This window comes from Corythoichthys intestinalis, chromosome 2, assembly GCF_030265065.1.
Source record: "Corythoichthys intestinalis isolate RoL2023-P3 chromosome 2, ASM3026506v1, whole genome shotgun sequence".
Lineage (NCBI taxonomy): Eukaryota > Metazoa > Chordata > Actinopteri > Syngnathiformes > Syngnathidae > Corythoichthys > Corythoichthys intestinalis.
Window position 1 is genome coordinate 62247218 of NC_080396.1, and position 7538 is coordinate 62254755.

Consider the following 7538-nt stretch of genomic DNA (forward strand, 5'->3'; position numbering starts at 1 on the left):
AAGCAACATTAATTATCATGCACATCACTTTATATATCTTGGAACCTATTCAAACCATTTTTATAGCTTATTGTATCAAAATGACAGTAATAACAGTTTGTGTAGTAAACTAGATGGAAAGTGGTTCTCAAATAATATCAAATAAATCGGTAAATTTATGTGGGCTTGTTCGATATTCATTTTCATCCAGTTTAGGGTCCTGGTTTATTTTATATCATTCAACACCAAATGTCATCAAAATAATACATGCAAATTAAAAAGTCAATTACATTGCAAAACTTTCTTACCTCAAGTGATGAAAGCTAAACTCACAAACTCCGGTGTCCACTACGTCACCAGCTGCAAGTGAAACTTATTTTTCTAAGACAATTCTTGCATACAGCAAAGTCCTTGTTCACCTTACTTCCTTTCTTGTTGGTGTAAAATCTAAAGTGTGTCCCCATGTGTGATTTGTAGCAATATTTTGCTCATTTTTTTCCTCAACCGTTCTCACGGAGCTTTTTTATTTTTTCAACCCACTTGGAGCTTCCTTTCTTCTCTAGACGATTTGTGCGCACTTTACCCTCACCGCCACTCCCGACCGCCCCTAGTGGACCGCCAAGGAATTGCTCAACAAACATTGAGCAGTTGACAGCATCCATACTCCATTGTATGGCCAATATGTTAAATAAAAGTATCGAGACTTGGCGGGAGCATATCGATAACCCATCGGGTTGCAAAATATCGCGATATATCGGTGTATCGAGATATTGTCACACTCTTAATGTATATATATATATATAGACCAGTGGTTCTTAACCTTTCGCAAGTGCATCCACCGAACCCTTCGGAATTTCATAATAAAGCCATTTTCTTACGAATTCAAAACCTAGCAAGCTAACATCTAAGTGAATTCCTGCTCAAATTTCTTCCAGATTTCAAATTTACTACATATAATTTTGCCTTTTGCTGTAGATCTCATTTCATTTCACACTGTTCCTTTTTTTGTCTACACTCTCATTTTATTGTTACATTCGCATCACGTACTTACTTCATGACGTAAAATGACGCTTTTTTTTCCTTTATTAATACCAACGCAGTTCCCATCATCTGTATGTCTGTTTAACTTCCTCATACCAAGTCCCAGTCAACCTTCCACTGAGCAAACTGATTTCTCCTCCCATTAGATAGTGGTATGGCAGTTGAAAGAAATGGAATAAAGCCTGTAAATTGTGGGCAAACCAGTCCAAAACCTGGTGTAAAATGCCATTTTGCCTAGATTTAGTCAGCATACAAAGTAGGGCTCTGCGTTTCTTAACCTTCACCAAACCCCTGAGGCAGGGGTGCCCAAGTCCGGTCCTCGAGAGCCCCAATCCAGCTTGTTTTCCATGTCTCCCTCCTTGAACACACCTGAATCAAATGATCTGCTCATCAGCAAGCTCTGCAGGAGCCTGATAATGATCCTGATTATTTGAGTCAGTTGTGTTGGAGGAGGGAGAAATGGAAAACAAGCTGGATAGGGGCTCTCGAGGACTGGACTTGGGCACCCCTGCCCTGAGGCTTACTCACCAAACCCCTGGGGTTTGATCGAACCCCAGTTAAGAACCACTGGTATAGACATAGAGCAGGGGTGCCCAAGTCCGGTCCTCAAGAGCCCCTATCCAGCTTGTTTTCCATGTCTCCCTCCTTTAACACACCTGAATCAAAAGATCAGCTCATCAGCAAGCTTTGCAGGAGCCTGACAACGATCCTCATTATTTGAATCAGGTGTGTTGGAGGAGGGAGAAATGGAAAACAAGCTGGATAGGGGCTCTCGAGGACTGGACTTGGGCACCCCTGCTCTGAGGCTTACTCACCGAACCCCTGGGGTTCGATTGAACCCCAGTTAAGAACCACTGGTATAGACATAGAGCAGGGGTACCCAAGTCCGGTCCTCAAGAGCCCCTATCCAGCTTGTTTTCCATGTCTCCCTCCTTTAACACACCTGAATCAAAAGATCAGCGCATCAGCAAGCTTTGCAGGAGCCTGACAACGATCCTCATTATTTGATTCAGGTGTGTTGGAGGAGGGAGACATGGAAAACAAGCTGGATAGGGGCTGTCGAGAACCGGACTTGGGCACCCCTGACATAGAGTATATGTATAAATAAATTGAAAAGATGTTTTCGTGTATTCGTCCACTTCATTTCCCAAAAATTGGTAGATTAAAATAAAAATGTTTTGTGAGAAAACTTGAAAAAATAGAATATGCAAACTGCTTTCTATACACACCTCAACCTCTTCTTGACCTCACCATCCCTTGTTTTTTGTTCAACTGATTATACAATACATGTATGAACTCATTGGCCGTTCAGTGGCCTATACTACGAAGCCAGTTTTCTGGCTTAGCAGGGTAACTTCGAGAGTAACTTCATCACGTGCGACCTAAATTCGCAGCTAAGCGAGATTACGAAAGGTGGATATGTTGGAACCGAGAAGTGTTGCCATGGCAACACACGCCACACGACAAACCTGGTCGTCTCAGAGTTAGATCTTGCTTAACCCCAGAATTCTAATTAACCACGCTATAATTAAACAGCACTCCTCCGCGGACGTGTCCTCCTGACAATGACAGCATACTTGGACGACCCGTACGACATTGGCGCGCGGATTGTGAGGGGCTCTCTTCGGAGTGCAAGGGTTTTTGGAGACCGCCAGAATCCGCTGGCGTACCTGGAAGATGTTCTCCATGAAAGATTTTCAGCTGAGGGAATTCTTTACCTGTGCCAACTGATCGAGGCGGACGTCACTATAATGTAACCCGCCGAAGTCAGGCCCTCACAAACGGGCAGATTGTGTGCCTCTCCGTGCGCTCTTTCGCCAGGGACAATATATGCATTCCAATGGTGATGCTGAATATCTGCGTAAGAACACTGTATGCCGTGCGATTCGAAGTGGGGTATGGAAACGCTTCAAATTGATCGTTGAAATTGCTGAATGTAAACAAATGCGGAGCTTTGCTCTCATATACAAGAAATATATTTAACGGACTTTTCCAGCGTTATTTCGTTGTGTAAATGAGTTAATAATAATCATAGAAATATGTAGACTATTTAAACATTGAGAAAACTTGCGTTTTTTTCTGCCAACTCGAAGAGATTAAATTAAATGTCAAATCCACTGATAGGACAGACGCACAAATATAAAAGATATAAATGTTTTTTGAATACTCATCTTACAGTGTTGTTTAACTGTGAAAATTCGTTACAAAAGACGGGCTTTAATTCACGCAACAACGCATGGCATCCCCGCATTTCCTTCTTCTCCTGAGTCCTCACAAAGATAACATAACATTTGGGAGGGGGGGTTGGGTCGGGCTCGGGCCTGCAAATCAAGTTAATTGATCGGGCTCGGGTCGGGTCGGGCTTGATTTTTTAGGCCCAAACTAAGGGAAAAAAAAAAAAGGACATACGTATTCATACAGTCAATGGGACTAAACATACAATCATCCTGCTTCATGTGGTGATGCACATAGGATAAATTATTTCTTACTGTTAACGTACCAAATCTTATTGTCCTGACAGCAGGCTTTATTTCTTTGCATGGACATAAGTAAACTGGCATATTGACGCATTCACAAATCACACGATCTGTAAATTCGCTGTCAACAGACCCGTCGCGCTCTACTCGCTGAAACGGTGTTCGATTTCACGGTGAGGGTGGATTTTATTTCCTCATAACTCCGCATGATCATCGCGTATTCCTCCTCCGTGAAGTAAGGTGCCCGTGCCATCGTCACAAGTAGTGTTTGACTCTGGTCTCCGCCCCCTTTTATGTGAACGCGCAGTAACTCTGACTGGGTTGACACAGGTTCGACTAATCAACCTCATAATCAGCGTCGTAGCACCGACTGACCACAAACTAGACAACCAGGTTTTGTCAACTCTGGTTACCCGCTGGTAAACTGGATTACTTCTGGGGAGGTTGAACTCAGTTCGTAGTATAGGCCACAGGACTTAAGTTGCCCACCACTGTTATTTGCTTGTTTTCTTGAATGCTAGTCATATACTGGGTGTCAACAAAAAACACACACCCTTTTGCAGCTCATAACAGACCATGTTCACTCTTGAACTGCATTTAAATACTTCCTGTAGCATTTGAGAATGAATTTTCTTCCTTCAAAGTTTAGTCTGGCTGCTATTATTGATTCAACGGGTTGAAGCTGCAAATAATCCATAGACAATTCGGTTACTAACTGTTGAAGATAATATAGTGCATCATTATTCTACACCCTGTATACGTAGTATCTACAACGTCCAGTAGAGGGCAGCCTCTGACCATCTAGCCAGTGTTCCCGCTCGTCAACTGCGAACCATACTACTGCATGAATATTCGTTGACAGAGATTAAATTAATTTCTAAAACAGTACTGTATTGTACTCTACTGCATATACAGAGACAGTGTATGTCAGTGTAACAAAACTGAAGTGCAATTGGTTCACAGTTTCAGTTCTCGACTTGTGGGTTGGGGGCCAAAAAGTGGTCATAGAGTGAGTTAAAAAAAAAAAAAAAAAACGGATTCTCAGAGAGAAAAAAATGAAAAAAGTAATGAAATGAAATATAACAAATGGATACATAGATAGCTCAGGGACGAAAAATTTGGGGGAATTTGAGTCGCATTGTGGGTTTGAACAGTTTCCCTCACTTTCCATTAATGGATGTTCCTGTACTGGAAACAAGTTAATCATTAACTGCCTACAACAAAATATATCTTGCAGGCATTCCCTCTCAGACGTATTATCTGTGTCGTTGTGCTGCGTGGCCTCGACCGCAGCTGCGGCCTAATGAGGTCACGGTTACGTGGGTGTGGGTGATGTCACCATTTCGGGTAGAACGGGTGGAATGGGGATGGTGCTGATGAGGAAGCCAAAGGAAAGAAGTGACTCAACAGTGATGGACAGAGGGACACGTTCAGCGCGGCCCTTGCGGTATTTTACTGTGTGGGCCCAGGCGCTGAGACCAAGCATTGTTCCGACCTCAAGACAAGGCGCACACTGGTGCTCGAGCTCGCCACATGTAGGAGGCAGACAAAGGCAGGAAAGACTGCATGTGTGATTTTGGACTTAAGGAGACAAAAGGCCCATTGGTGTTGAATTGTTCTGCAGCTTCCTGTCTATAAGCGACTGCAGAGGAAGAAAACTTGAAAACAATAAACAGTTTGTATAAGAGAAGGGCAGGTGGCAAGCGCGCAATTGTTCCAATAAGATCTACATTGTGAGTGAAAACGTGTTGCATGGGAACGTAGAAGAAATTTGACATTTGAATCTGTGGCAATTTTGCAGTGTTACAAGTGCTTTTGATGATAATATTTTCAAAATGGACCTCTAAATTGTTGGTATTGGGATTCAGTGTATGGTATGTGTGAAATGCACTCATTGGCACCTCTAGAAATTTTTCACAGGAGTGGCCAGATGGGGACACTTAAAATCTTGGAGTTGCACACAAATACTCAAAGCCGTAATTTCAGATTCACTCTAAGGCATGAGGTGTGTGGTATGCAGGGTGTCAGACCAAGACAACGAGGTGGACTCAGTTGCAGAGTTTCGGGCAAAAACTTTTATTTTGAAAACACAGGTTCTTCCGCTGACATGCGGGGATGAGAAAAATACAAACAGAAAGCGCTCCAACGGAGGAATGAGTCAGGATAACTAGAAACAAAAAAGCACTCCAAAAAGGGAGGAAAGTTAACAACCTAAAATGCTCCCAAAAAAAAGGACAAAGTCAGGATTACTCTGATCAAAATTCACTAACACAAAGCGCTCCAAATGGAGAATATACAGGGTTACTATGAAAGCTATGACAAAAGGCTGCTGTGACTTACTTGAAATGAAAGACACTTCTGCACTGGACAAGGGAAACTAAGGCAATATATACACAGGAGGTAAATGGGGAACAGGTGGAAACAATAGGTGATTAGGTGACCAGAGGAAGGGCAAGTACGCAGACACGAGGAGGTCGAAGCCTTCAAAATAAAACAGGAAATGACATGACATGACAGAACCCCCCCCCCCCCCCCCTCTAGGACTGGCTCCCAGACGGTCCAGGCTGGTCGGGGTGGTCCCTATGGAAGTCCCTGATCAAGGAGGGGTCCAGAATGAACCGAGAGGGGATCCACTGTCTCTCCTCAGGACCGTAAGCCCTCCCAGTCCACAAGATATTGGCGGCCTCGACCTCGGGGTCGCACCGCCAGCAGTTTCTTGACCTGGTATGCAGGGCCGCCATCAATGTCCAGAGGAGGTGGAGGGGGTGGCGGAGACACCATGGAGCTCTCAACCACTGGCTTGACCTGGCTGACGTGGAAGGTGGGGTGGACCTTCAGGGAACGTGGGAGTCGCAGGCGCACGGCCGCCGGACCAATGAGCTTTGAGATGGGAAACGGGCCCACGAAGCGGGGGGCAAGTTTCCGGCAGGTAGCTCTGAGGGGCAGATTCTGGGCACTTAGCCATACTCGTTGTCCCGACTGGTAGACGGGTGCTGGGCGTCTGTGGCGGTCTGCAGCCTTTTTCACCCGATCCCCTTGGCGGACGAGCACTTGGCGAGCCGCCTCCCATATGCGTCGACAACGGCGTACCAAGGCATGGGCGGACGGGACATAAACCTCCCGCTCCTGTGCAGCAAATAAAGGTGGTTCATAACCATGGACGCACTTGAAGGGAGACATACCTGTGGCGGAGGTGGGAAGAGTTGTGGGCATATTCGACCCAGACCAGGTGATTGCTCCATGTGGACGGGTTCTGGGATACCAAACACCGGAGGCCGGTTTCCAACTGTTGATTGAGGCGCTCGGTCTGGCCGTTGGACTCCGGATGGTATCCTGACGTGAGGCTGGCTTTGGCCCCGATGAGACGACAAAACTCTCTCCAAAAGTGTGAAACAAACTGTGGCCCCCGGTCAGACGATGTCCCGGGGGAAGCCGTGAATGCGGAATATCTGTCTGATCATGATCCCTGCTGTGTCCTTGGCAGAGGGCAAGGCTGGCAGGGCTATGAAGTGGGCCATCTTGGAAAAGCGGTCGACTACTGTCAGGATCGTGGTGTTTCCCTGGGAGACAGGGAGCCCCGCGACGAAGTCCAAAGAAATCTCTGCCCATGGTCTGGAGGGAATCGGGAGAGGTTGAAGGAGGCCCATGCGTGGTCTGGTGGACGTCTTATTTCGGGCGCAGACCGAGCAAGCCTGAATGTACTCCCGGACCTCCGGCTCCATGCCTGGCCACCAGAACCTCCGGGAGATGGCGTGCATGGTGCGCCTGACTCTCGGGTGACAGGAAAGCAGCGTGGAGTGAGCCCATCCGATCACCCAGGGGCGTAGGTTAGCCGGGACGTATAGTCGGTTCTCAGGGCACCCCCGAGGTGTCGGGACCCCCCCTAACGCCTGCTTAACCTCCGTTTCTATTTGCCAAGTTACCGCCCCTACCACACAATTCAGTGGCAGGATGGGTTCAGGTTCCTTGGCTACAGGCTCGGGGTCATAGAGGCGAGAGAGGGCGTCTGCTTTGATGTTCTGGGACCCCGGCCTGTAAGAG